This window comes from Manacus candei, unplaced genomic scaffold, assembly GCF_025592945.1.
Source record: "Manacus candei isolate 608988 ecotype Guabito, Panama unplaced genomic scaffold, ASM2559294v1 h1tg000007l, whole genome shotgun sequence".
NCBI lineage: Eukaryota > Metazoa > Chordata > Aves > Passeriformes > Pipridae > Manacus > Manacus candei.
Window position 1 is genome coordinate 2,060,081 of NW_026138055.1, and position 13,996 is coordinate 2,074,076.

Below are 13,996 nucleotides of genomic sequence, written 5' to 3' on the forward strand. Positions count from 1 at the left end.
AAGATCCACTGTACCACTAATAGTAACAGAGGGGAAAATTAATTCAACAATAGGCTTCCAAAGGAGTTGCTGGTCTTGGTATAGTGGATAAGTTTTATAATACTGTCTTGTCTCAGTCCTTGAAATTCTTCTTAAGCTGTGAGTTTTAGCTTATTCTCCTCACTTTTCCTTTTTACGATTAAAAAGAGTAAAAGCAGGTATCTTCCACTAAAATACCCAAAAAGGACGTATCACCTTACATTTACTCTGCACTTTTCCTCAGTTTCCTGGCTAAAAAATGTTGACTCCAAGGAAATATATATAATGGTGCTCAAAGTGCTTAGAACCTGCCAAATTGTCATGCCTGTCTTCAAGATGCTGAAGTCTTGCAAAACCCTCAAAAAGCATTTTTCAAGTTTCTGAAAAGAACGTATTGTTCACTAGTGACTTCTTGAACATTCAGAGCACAGCATGATATTGAAGCTTATCTCCTCAGCTACTGGAGACTTACATAATTAATGAAAACAGTCTTATGTCATAACCAAATAAAACACATCAAAACTAAAATTTATGACCACTTTTGGCCAGACATAACTTCCGCTATCTTTGCCAAAGAAAAAATATCTTTAAAATAGCTACCACCTCCTTGAATGTAGAGGGAAAAAAAAAAAATCAGTCCAAAGAACATCTTCATCTCCTGAAAATAAACATTTACACCAGAATTAAATCTAGCATCCTTTTTTTTTTCCTGTCACCTTATATGTACATTTTACAATGATGAAGGTAATAACTAATTTCCTTTAACCAAACCATGATGGAAATGGTGACTAGAGGTATAAGACAGTGCTCAGGGGTAAAGACTAGGGAGACATTAATTTTTTTTTTAAAAAAGCTCTGCTGTTGAGGGGATTAATTTGAAAGACAAATGTGTCCTCTGTTTAAACAAATTATGTGCAGTTACTGAAAAAATACCAAAACGGTTTACTTTCTTCAGAAAAAAAACCAAAAAACCAACAGTCCAAAGGAAGCATCTGGGTTCTCCACAGACCATCCAGCTCCTTGGTGGAAAAATCATCCATGTGAAAAAAAGTGATGATAATCTATCCATTTTTTTAAAAAGATACATGTACTCCATGTTCATTACCCCCGGGGAATGCGGATTTGATTAAATAGGAGAGGTCTGTGACAGAATGGAGAACTTTGATCAACAAATGAAAGCAGCTGGTGAGTGCATCCATCCACATCACCGTGCTGTGAAGGAAATTTGTAAAGTCAGCTCCAGCAGGAGCACAGTCCTGAGCAAGCAGGCCAGATTCCAGGGTCTTGCTCTCTCTCAGAGACCATCGAGGACAAATGAGAACACTCCAGTCTGAACACTAGCTGGTTATCAGCATTGCACTTCAACAAGTTGACCTAATTGAAGGGAAAAGCAAAAGAAAGGTCTAGAAAATACATGACAACAAAACAGATAAAACCCCCTATTTTTGTTGAATCTACAAAAAATTCAGCTGTGATATATTGATAGCAAGATGTTGAAATAAAGGAAGAAATAACCTATACTTAAAATCTTTGGAGGTTAAGACAAGGAGTGTTGAGAAAAATTTATACTGGACATCAATAAAAACCATTTTAATTCTAATATTGATTGTCTTGGGAATCTATGCTGCTTCCATCATTAGGTGTCTTTTATAGGAAGCTTAAAAGCACTTATCAAAAAGAAACAGCAATAATTTTTCTTGCCTTGGATCTCTCTTCCCTGGATGAGCCTTGAATTCCTTTTCAGTCCTATTTTTTAGTGATTCTATGACTTTAGAAAGTTTTCACAAAGATAATGGCATTTTTTTGCTACCTGGCTTTTCAGCAGCTAAGTCTCATTAAATTTAATTCTCTTTTTGAATTCATAAAGCAAATTTTGAAGTTCCCATGGGAATTTTACTGTCTCCTAATCTTTTTTTCTGCAAATACCCTTTTATCAAAGGATTCCTACCAATACATCCAATTTTCTCATGAGACATCTGTAACTGGTAATGTTGTAGAAACAAAACATTCTGAGGCAAATGAGAATTAGGAAAGGTCGTTCTGGAAGTCAGAATTCAGGTGCTGATACTGTACTGATTTCATTATCTGTAGTAATTGTAAAAAGTGCACCTGACTGCAGGTGGTGTAAATGATAATGTGTTTCTAAGTAGGCTCTTATTTAATTTTTTTGTGTCTGTGTGGTTTTTTATTGACTGCATGTTTCATTGTGTATCTCAGCATGGGAGAATACTATTGTAATCTTGTAAAAAGTGCACTTTTGAGCTCATATATGAACTGAATACCTTCTCACTTCTTGAAACTGAAGTCGATGGAAATTATTATGAAACTGTGATGATACAATCTGATAATTCATGAAGCTCTTTGCTTCTTAGCTAATTCATCCAAAGAGGTAATTCTTTTTTTTGTCCCTCTCCTCCTCAGCTTTTTGCTTCAACTCTGGTTTAGAATGCTAGCTCTAGAGGAAAACAGATACAGTTTTGAAATTCATTGTCATAAAGCAGGACTGAAGGGTATTTATGCTGAAAACCTTTAAGTGTGCATGTGTATGTATCAACATTATGACTGAAAGGCATCAATTTTTACTGTTGCTCCAGGCAAGTACTCACTGGTGCAACTCTTTCATCTCTCAGTTTAATACACTTAGTCTCTAACCATCGGTCATATTATGTAGCAGTGTTATAAAGATATAGGTGTTGCTGACAGTATAAGGGAGGAAACCAAGGCACGCAAGATAAAGCTCTTACAAGAACTTCTCTCACGTTAATAAAGGATACAGCAATGAGAAGGGATCTGTAAACTGTCAAAAGTTTGTTAAGATGGGAGAACTACAGTTCAACAAAAGTTGTCAGTGCTGGACCTTTACCTTTACCCAGCTGATGGTAAATGCAAAGTCAAAGATTAATCAAAATGTAATATGAAGATTCATCATGTTGTCACAACATAATGACCTATAACTGTTATTAAAAGCTAGAACATATTTGAACACCTGAGGATTGCTCCAATTTCTTTAAGGCCTCAGATATTTAGACAGCATCCTGTTGTAAAGTGATAAGTTCTCCAGTCTTGCTTAGTTGAACTGTGCTTCTACCAACTATTACACTCTTAAGTTCAAGTGACTTGATGAGGACTGTGATTTTATCTTAGTAGAAAGATTTAGAGTTAGCAGATCATGTAACATCTACCAAAATTTTCTATGTTAGACACAGATAGGTAATTGGGTAGTGGTAAAAATCCAGGAGATCATGGAGACTGTTTAAAAAACATGATGATCTAGTGCCTGAATCAGTAAAGGATTCGGTTTTAGGGTTGGTCTTGTGTAGGGCCAGAAGTTGGACTCAATGATCCTGAGGGTTCCTTGCAACTCCGGATGCTCTGTGATTCTATGATTCTGGGCATGTATGTGTGTGTGTGTGTGTGTTATATTCCAGGTTGTAAAGAAATCTTAAATGTCCATCATGTCTATAAAGCTATCATGTTCAGAACATTTCCAGATTTGTTTTATATACTCAATAGACTGTAAAATTTTGTTTCAAGTTTGCTGTCTATTGTGCAGATGAAGACTCTAGTATTTAATGATAAATTGATAATTGACCTAACAGAACATTTCAATAGTTCAGTCTGCTTCAGTACATTATTCTAGGAGTACCTAAGGTCTCGGAAAATGACTGATTCATTGACTGCTGTGTATTCTCAGTTGATTAAGTATGCCTGGTAAATATTCATAGGATATTTTTGTTAATATACTGTATACTATATCATCTTTTCAGTTAATCACATTCAAACAAAAATAAGGCAATTGCTTTTAATTTCCTTTTTTTCCCCCATGGTTAATTGCCTAAAAAATTCAGTGTGTGACTAACACACATTCATTAATAAATCTCTCTCTCCACAATGAGATTATGAGGTATCAGATCACATAGTGATTCCCCAATCATACAGTGCTCTTTAGTTTTTTCTACAGGTTTGATTAGGGTGCCCCAGGGGATGCTGTGCCTCTGGGAGAGAACTCTGGGAGACTGAATTGCCCTTTGTCACTTCATGGCTTTTCTACAGAATAAATTTGTTGCTTGGTGCCTACCTCAGCATCTAATTACAGAAAGGCTGTGATTCTCCTGTGGAAGGGAAGAAAAGTTTACTCTTGGTTAATTTCTCGTCAAGGTACTCCAAGTATATTTAGTCAATACAGAGCACAGGAGGAAGTATATTCTCACTTCATGCCTAATATGTTCAAATTTTCTAAATAACGTAACTGTAAATGTTCAGGAAATGAGATTGTAAAGTCAGTAGTCTAGAGGATGGAGTGAGAAGTCTCCACAGATCACATGGAGCAGAGGAGATTAGTTGATGTGGTCCCATAGAGGTATGAGGCTCAGAATGTTGGATTGAAGGCAGAGAATTGAACTGATTTCAGAAAACATTAGTATCTCCCAGATACAGAAAAGGGCTAAAAATTAGAAGACAAAATAAGTGCCTGCTTCTGCGGAGTGCACACATTGTTCTCAAGTAGAGAGAGATTTCAGACAAACAATAAAAGTAAACATTGCTTCTTACTCGGGGATGTGTCACAAGACAGAAGACAAAAAATATGAGACTGGGATTGTTAGCAGTAGAAATCAGACACTTAGATGAAGAAGTCATAGGAAATATGTAGAACTATAGGGAAAAAAAATTTGTAAGTGACCTCTGGAGGTTATTTAGTCCAACTTCCACTGAAACGTGAATGAATCTCCTAGTTGTCTTAAATTTCTCAGCACTTTGCTCACTCAAATTTTGAAAATCTCCTAGAGTGGAGCTTCAACAGCCTGTCCAGACAAACTGTTTCAATTCTTAAGCCCTCACATTTTGAAGACATGTTTCCCTTCTTGCAACTTGTGCCCAACATGTCTTGTCCATTCACTACACAGCCTTAAGGAAAGTCTGCCTCTCTCTTCTTTGAAACCTCTCTTTTAGGAAGACTGCAGTTAGGTTTCATCTGCCACACCCTTTCCCACAGCCTTCTTTTCTCCAAACTAGGGCACATCATGCCATCATCAGTAAAGACAAACAGTATTGAACCCAGTATTGCTCATATTGCTCCATGAGGAACTGTTAGCTCTGTATCAGTTGGACTTTTTACTGCTGAGTTCAAAGGTTTGTTGCTGGTTGCCTCTCACCACAAAACTTTGAACCAAATGGTCCTGTCAGTTTTCAATCCAAGTTATTGTCTTCTTATCTAAACCATACATAACTCATCACACAATTATTATGGCATATTGTGTCAAGATCCGTGCTGTGTTCCCAGACACTTTCATACCTTTCATATGCCTGGAAACTGCTTCCATGAGCCCCACACAAAGTCAAACACTGTAGAGAAACCATCTGAAGTGTTTGTCTTCTCACAAAATAGGCAACAGATTTAAATATGCCATATTTTCCATGTGTACTCTATTTAGGTTGAGTAAAACATTGCCCCTGAATGCCAAACCCTGTGTTTGTACTGGTAGGGAGGGTAAATGCTTTGTACCTTGTGCACAAGGATGCAGAGCTTGGCCTTGTGCAAATACTCTATCAGAACAAGAAGTGTGTTCACTGTTGCACCTCATGTCCTGCTTTCTTTAGGATGGAAATCAACAAATGAGGGGCTAAAGTTTATTCCAGTGGAAGCTCTCAGGTACACTGCTCTGCCTGAAAAAAGTTTTCCATGATACATATTCAGGTTCAGTCTACCATTACACTTCTGCACCTCCATGTCAATTCAGTATTTGAACCCAGTAGTAGATAAGCAATGTGAACCAGCAGGAAAGCACTTTCATCCAAGTATTTCCTTACTTGGTTAAAGAAGTTCAAATGGGATTTATTTTTCTTAGGATACAGGCTTTTTTCTCTCCTTAGAACCTTGATTTAAGATGGTCACAGTTGTCTCTGAAAACAGTTTTAAGTGTAAACTTGGGCTTAGAAAAAGAATTGCTTGCTTTTATTGATAAGAAGAGGAGCTGGAACTATTATATTTAATGCTAAAAAAATGCTTTGAGTGTAGTTATAATCCTCAGTCTTGAGAGATCAATGAAATCTTAATGGAATGAAATCTTCCTGTGGACAGACTCCAACGCATTTTCTTGTTTCTCAACTGGCCATTGCTAGGGACAGAATATTGGATTAGGCAAGGTATTCTTATGTTCTTGTGCTTCACTAACTGGTAGGATGAGTTATCAGCAAGGGGGCTACAGTTCTTGAAAGAAGGGAATTACTGTCTTTCTTGTGGGTTGATGTTACAGACATGCTGATATATTTTCCTCCCTTGTAAATCTTGAACTCATCCTTATGCTGTGAAGGACACGCCACTTATCCCACTTGTTTGAGGAAGAGTTTTTTGTGAAAAAAAAATTAGTTAAATTTTTGCATCCTTCAAAATTTCTGTACATAAAGCCTATGAATACTGAAAGAGAAAATATAAGTAGCTCATAATATATGTGCCAAAGATTTTAAATCCAATATATTGAGGTCTTCCACACCTGCACATAAATTTTCTGCTTCTCAAAGGGAGATCTGCATATTCTCTTTCTCCAACAACATAAACCTGAAGACTGGAAATTCTAAAATAATTTGACCAATATCAAAATTACTGAATATGTTTCAGGGTCATGTGATAAATTGTAAGAAAGTTCCTATAAGTCTTGAAATCAAAGCACAGTGAGGAAATCCTTTCCAAATGTTTGAACAAAGAAGTGTTGCCCATGAAATATCAAGTCATCATTCTGAATCTGCCACTAATTTTCAGTGTTGCCTTGAGCAACTCACCTAAATCTCTCAGTTCAATTTTGTCTTTTTAAAACTGAGATACTCAAATTTTATTTTCTATTCTATGTAGAGACATCTTTGATTAATTAGTTACTATCTGTGAAATCTTCTGAAATGTAAAGTGCTCTATAAGTATGATACATTGTTTAAGAACATATTTTCATGCATAAATGACAAAGTTCTCAAGTCTGTAAATTTCCTAGAGGAGTAGATTAAATGCACAAATTATCATATCAGAGGGTAAAAAAGAGCAAGGTTAGATATAACTTCAAGAAGAAAACTGGAGTATAGATGAGACGGATAGTAGAGCAACACAGCTCCAAATCTCAGGCATATTTATGTCCATCATATATCATGAGTGCTGTAGATCTATTGAGGTGCCTTAGGAGAACGATGTGGTAGTAAAACAATAAAATATGATTGGACTAAATTAAGAGTGGTGTCACTATACAAAAAAGGACAGTTGCATTGTGGAAGCATATTTTGAATCTATTAGAAAATCAGAAATGTAAAGTATTGGAATACAGTAGTTTGCTATAATATAAACATAATTAATGAAGGGCCAACGAGCAAATTAAGAAAACATCACCTCATGCCAAGCCACTCACTGTTAGTTGAAAGTTATGGAAGTTTAGTAGGGCCTGCAGCACTAAGACATGGGTAATATTTTTGAACTAAAAGAGGGTAAAATTAGACTAGAAATAAAGAAGAAATTTTTTACAATGAGGAGGGTGAAACACTGGAACATGTCCAGTGTAGTGACAAAACCCCATCCCTGGAAATGTTCATGGTCAGGTTGGATAGGGCTCTGAGCAATCTGATCTAGTTGCAGGTGTCCTTGTCCATACAGGGGGGTTGGACTAGATGGCCTTTAAAGGTCCTATCATATCCAAACTATTTTATGATCATATGCTACAAACTGCTGAAAAATAAAGAGTCATTGAAAGCTGCAAAATAAACCATTAAAATCTAATAATTGGATAAATATATAAACACAAATCAAACAACAAAAAAGAGAAATCTTGGGACTGAAAAAATCAAAATAATGAGCATTTCACCAAAGGAAACTCATGTGTATTTAGAGCACATAGAAGATTTCATGTGGTAGAAAAACAAATTCAGAGGATTGATGGATTATTGCAAAAGAAGAGGCTCCCTCATGCAGTAGATTATTTTCTTTTTGCATTCAATTGACTAAATATTTTTTTCTAGATATCCTTTCACTATACCATGGACAAAAAATAATTTTAGAGTATTTGAAAAAAAAATTGTTTGTAATTGTAATAGTTTGGGTGGAAAGAATGATTGTAAAAAAATTCTTTTATTTTTCTATAAATGAATAATTTACTTTCAATAATTTAGAAATCTAAATGGATAAACATCCATTATGATTTGAAATGTTACATGATTTATGCCAATAAATAGTTTAAAATTGGAAGCTAAAACTCAAAACCTTTATGTTGGATTATTTCCTGCTTTTCCCAAAAGTACCCGAGATACACGTGTTTTAATGCCAATTTAGCAAAGAAACAATAAGCACTTTGTTTTTGTGAGCTTCAAGCAGATGAGAATGATAATACTGTTTAGGAGGTAACAGAGATGCTGAGTATCTGATTAGATGATGAATTTATACATGTTGAGTCTCTTTTTAATCATACAATTTACTTAATATAATAATGAATACCACTAAATGACTCTTAGGAACAATGAGATCTATGAAGACTCTGAAAGTGGGAACAAACTGTCATTTCCTTCTGTTCCTTCTGGTACATCCTTCACCCCGCACAACTTTGATTTCTAATTATCATTAACCATTGAAGCAATGTTTGCACCGGCAACCTGAGCACACTGAGCTAGACCGGAATAATTATCTCGTTGGTCTCAGTACCCATCAAAGTGCAATGTTTCTTAAGTGTCTTGTCCCTTGAGAATGGATTTAGGTTCTCCAGAGAGCTCCCCAGCTGATGGCATGGTCACTTCCAAGGACCAAATCCCACACAGATTGATGAGAGCTAGATCTTGTGTTGATCCCAAATTCACTTGGTAAATCTCCCTAAAGTCTGGTAAGTCTTCCAGGTGTGAAGGAGTTCCCTTCCATCAGAACCAGCATCTACAACAACTTGCAAAACTGCCTTGTGAAATCAAACACCATCTTAAATCCCTTGCATAACCCATTTGCTGTAGAGAATATTTTGTTTTGTTTGGCAGTTTTCAGATTGTGTGTATGCATACCACCTTCCAAGATTGGAAACTATCAAGCAATACTCACTTGAGGACCTCTTTGAATGCTTGTAAAGTCACCAACATGGAGAGGTGAGTACTGCATTTGGAGATACTACAGTTGTCAGATATCTGACTGAGCTGTGCGTGTAGCTTTAATTTGTTTATCAGATTTTTGATGTTAGGTGATCTTTCAGGTGATCTTTCCTCTGCCAAAAGGCAGAGGACATGACATGAAATCATTTTCATATGACCATAATACCTGTGCATACTTATGTCTGGTATGTACACTCACTATAAGTAGAGAAATAACACCATTTGTTTATGGGAGTCTAAAAAAAACCAGACACCAAGTATGTAAAATAAAGAAAGAAGCAAACATAAGCTACTGATATTCTATCTCTCCCCATGTCAACAGTTGAGTATATATCTAGAATAAAGTATGCAGGACCTCACAGTATTAGAAAAAAATCTTGACACTTTGGAGGAAATTCAAGGAAAAGCAACATAAATTATTAAGGAGCTGAAAGGATTGACTTACGGTGAAAGATTAAAAGAAATAAATATGTATAACTTGCTAAGCAATGACTGGAGGGGGAGAGGGGGAAGGGATATGTTAACTGTTTATGTACATTTGAAGGCTATAAACACCAAGGATAGAGGGAAATTATTTAAGGTGGTCCTAGTGCATGACTGAGTTTAAATAAGATGCACCAGGAATTAATGTTGGTAAAATTAAACCAGAAGTGAAAAAAAAATATCTTAGACCATACATTCTTTTATAATGCAGAAGAGAGTCATGGTTCTTCAGCATTGTCAGTAGTCTATTTATTTGGCCAGAGTGTGAGAAAGGTACATTCAAATCCCTCTGTTGTCAGAAATAAGAATTCAAATTTTCCAAATTCCGAGTCAGTTTTCACACTGGTAGAACTTGCTTTGTATTGGTCTCTCTCTATCTTTTTAGTTCTCTTATGAATTTTGAATGGTCTTTTGATTCAGAATGAAAATAAATGTTGAAACCTCTGTAGGGAGGGAGTGGTGGTGTTTTGTTTTGTTTTGCTTTGCTTTTCTTACAAAATTGAGTTATTTTCTGTCTAGGCCTGCACTAGATAATTTACCATAGGAAATGTTTTTACACTGACAAGGAAAGGGATGAAATGATCTAATAGGCTTATTTCATCTGTAATACCTATATTTATGTGACAATTTTTTCAGGAAAACAAAGGCTTCACACTCAGACAGTGATCAAAAAGCTCACAAAATAAAGCACAGAGATAGAATGCCAAAATAGCCTTACACCACCAGACTTTGAAGCACTTTTTTTTCTATTTCCTCTACTCTTCCCTTGAAAAGCCTCTTAAATCCTTTAAACTACTAGTCTCTTTGTAAATCACAAAAGCTTGTCATATAATCATAGATTTGGTTAGATTGTAAAAGACGTGTAAGATAATTGAGTCCAACAGTAACCCAGCAGTGCCAAGTCTACCACTAAACCACGTCCCCAAGCACTACATCTACACATCTTTTACATCCCTCCAGGGATGGTGACTCAACCACTTCTCTGGGCAGCCTGTTCCAAGATTTGAAAACCTTCTCAGTAAAGAAATGGTTTCTAATAACAACAGAGAACAACTGGTCTTGCTATTAAAGACTGAGACAAAGAAGGAAGTACCTCAGTCTTTTTCTCAGCCTTTGTCACTGTTTCCTCCCACAACCAATATAGGATGGGAATTCTCCTTGGACGTCTTTTTGTTAAAAATGTATTTATAGAAATATTTTTTATTTTCTTTTTGGGCAGCACCAACTTTAAAGTCCACTTGGGTTTTGGTCCTTCTGATTTTCTCCTCGCATAACCTCATGACATCCTTGTAGTGCTCCTGAAGTTTCCTGTCCCTTCTTCCAAAGGTCATAAACTCTCCTTTTTTCTCTGAGTACCAACCAAGTCCAAAGTTCCACCAGTCTGTCTTCTTCCCTGCCAGCTCATCTCTTGGCACATGGGGTGTCCTAGTTAGAACAGCTGGGACCAATTCATCACTGGATGGGTGTAACCCAAAACTGTGTATTCTATAGCCTTCCATGTAATTTCCCAGAAACTGGTATCAATAGACTATTTACACCATCTGCCCAGAGCAACCTGACTCCTCAGGCTATAAACTAGGTGTTAAGAGGCCTGCCAGATAGGAGGGTACCTCCCTGTCCTCACACTCTTTTGTGGAACTCCCCGCCCTGAGGGAGGTGCTGAACATTCCTGCCTGAACTGGAGAATATATAATCTTGGAACCTTGGGACCTTTGTAACCACTCGTGGGATCCAGAGGAAGACTGTAGATCACCGCTCTCAACCAGACTGCAACCACCACTCTCGACTGGACTGCAATCACCACTCTTGACCAGACTCCACCAGCACTCTCACCAACAGGTTTTCCCCTCTCCTTTTCCTTTGGACTCAGGGGGCCCAAAGAACACCACTCTGTTCATGCCCCAGGGTGTTGGGTTATATATTTGGGTTTTGTGGGTTAAAACCAATTGTTTGTCTGTATAATCATTGTATTATTTTATTAAATTGTTATTCTGACTTATAGTCTCTCTTTTGAATTGAGTTCATTTCCCCTGCTGGTTTACCTTTGAACCAGCACATGGGGACAGCCTGCTTTCCTGTCACCAACAATCCTCAAACCTTAACCTGTCAGAATTTTCCATTAATAAAGAGTTTCTTCTATAAACTGTTATTGTGAGTCCTTCATGGGCACTGGAGGTCACCAGCTGCAGGGAACACACTCAAATAAACTGGAAGACCCACTGAGGGGTCTCCCCTATGCTGTTGGTGTATGTCCCTGAACAAGTCAGTGGAAATACCCTCCAGATCAGGAGGACTGTTCAGTGAAGGGTCCCCATAAGAAGATGTTGACAGACTGTCAGGCACAAGGGTCTTGACTTTCCTGGGGACCTGACAAATAAAACATTAAGGCTGGAGGAAAATTCCCCCCACTAAGGATCGAGGAAATCTTCGCCTTTCATGGGGGAGTTTTAGAATTTTAGAATTCCATTTGTCAGTAATGAGGAATAGACAGAGTAACATATATATTATAGGATCAACACTTTAGGTCACTAAAAAAAAGCTCTGGGAAAAGTAATTTGGAAATTAACGTTCTTTTTTAATATTGGTAGTTTGTGTGCTCTCTTGGAAAGCTGAAATAACAATTTCTAGTAATAGTGCATCATTCATCTTATAAATATAATTTCTTTAGACCAGGGACTTCAGGAATTGCTGATGGAGAGTTTACTTTCAAGCAGTATTAATGGCCTCGATTATTTTTGCTTACTAAAGTGAATAACTGCAAAATAATAGGTATAACATGTCCAGGACTCTAACTGACAGGATTTAAAGGAGTTCTTTGCTGTGTTCTTTTTCCTTCAGTCAATAAATACAAGTTTATGATCCTCCTATTCTTTGTACCTCAAACCTCAAAGGCAAATGGAAGAAGTCACAATTTTAACTTGTAATCATATGCCACAGTTTTACCAGCAAAAATTTGTGTTAAACCTGCCAATCTCATGGATGTCTGTGTATGCTGTAAAGTAGGAGTGAAGCTGCTGTTTTGCTGGTATTCCATCTATGTTGAAGAGTTCTGAATGTCCAGTACAATCCTGAATTGTTGGTTGTTGTGGCTTAATCCAGTAAACCCCAAACCATATATTTAGCTCCACCGGTGTAACAGATGTAGCATTTACTACCAAGTTATCCTTAGCATACCCAAGTGGTAGGCAGACAATGTGTCTGAGTGATCAGCTGTTGGAAAGTACTTCAAGCTATTCTAACATCGGAAAAAAACTTGAAAAGGCATCTTCTGTGAAGAACATTCAGTTTTGTATGGGAAAATGTTGTGGCTTAACCCTGCCTGGCAATTTGCTTACCTAGGTGGAATGGGTGATAGAATCAGAAGAAAAAAAGTGGGAAAACTCATGGGTTGAGGTAAGGAAAATTTAACAGCTAAAGCAGAAGTAGAATGCACAAGCACGGCAAAATAAGGAATCCATTCACTGCTTCCCACTGGCAGGCAGGTGTTTAGGCAGTTTTCCTATCTCTAGGAAAGCAGGGTTTCATCATGCCTAACATTTACTTGGGAAGACAGACAACATATGGCAAATGCCCCTCTACTCCCTTCCTCCTTCTTTCCCTGAGCTTTTATTGCTGAGAATGATGTCATGTGGTGTGGGATATCTCTTTGGTCAGTTGGGGTCAGCTTTGCCAGCTGTGTCCCCTCCCAGATTCTTGTGCATTCCCAGCCTACTGACTGGCCAGGCAGTGTGAGAAGTCTTAATCCTGTGTAAGAACTGCTCAGCAATAGCTAAAACAACCCTGTATTATCAACACTGTGTCCAGCACAAAGCCAAAACACAACCCCACACCAGCTACTGTGAAGAACATGAACTCTATCTTAGCCAAAGCCAGTACAGAGAGAAAGGAAGAAACACAGCTCTGACCTGTTGTAGTTAAAAACTTTTTCACCACAAGCTTAGTGTAGTTTTGGAACAAGTTGTCCAGAGGCATTTTGAAGTTCTCAGAGTAGAAAACCCTGAGCAACCTGGTCTGATGTCATAGCTGACCTTACTTTGAGCAGGAGGTGGGGTTGGGAAACAGCTGCAGTCTTTTCCATACTGAATTATCTTGTGGTTTTGTAGGGGTGGCTGAATCTTGCCACACAACAGAGGTGAGTCCAGCAGTCCAAGAGCTCCATCTCCCCACATTCAATCTGTCAAGGCTCAATAGGTACTCCCAATAGACACACAGACAGAAGTAAACAACACACGTACAAATATACACATAGCCAGCCACATAGATAAACACAGACAGAAACACAAACAATATTCAATATCCGTGCAAACATAAAAAGTACCAGTAGCCTCATGCTGTTCTCTTCTCTTCCTGATTGGGATAAAAGTCCATTAGTGGAAAATTTATTGGCATGTATGGACACATA

General features: G+C 37.4%; 1 long non-coding RNA gene across 1 annotated transcript; it reads right to left on the bottom strand.

The window, feature by feature from the left end:
• Positions 1-366: 366 nt before the first annotated feature.
• Positions 367-13,594, bottom strand: LOC127481538 (uncharacterized). The gene is made up of 4 exons (XR_007908244.1): positions 13,500-13,594; positions 4,858-4,961; positions 2,301-2,473; positions 367-1,392 (listed from the first exon to the last, which is right to left on the bottom strand). It is a non-coding gene; the product is annotated as an uncharacterized LOC127481538 (long non-coding RNA).
• Between the last annotated feature and the right edge of the window lie 402 nt (positions 13,595-13,996).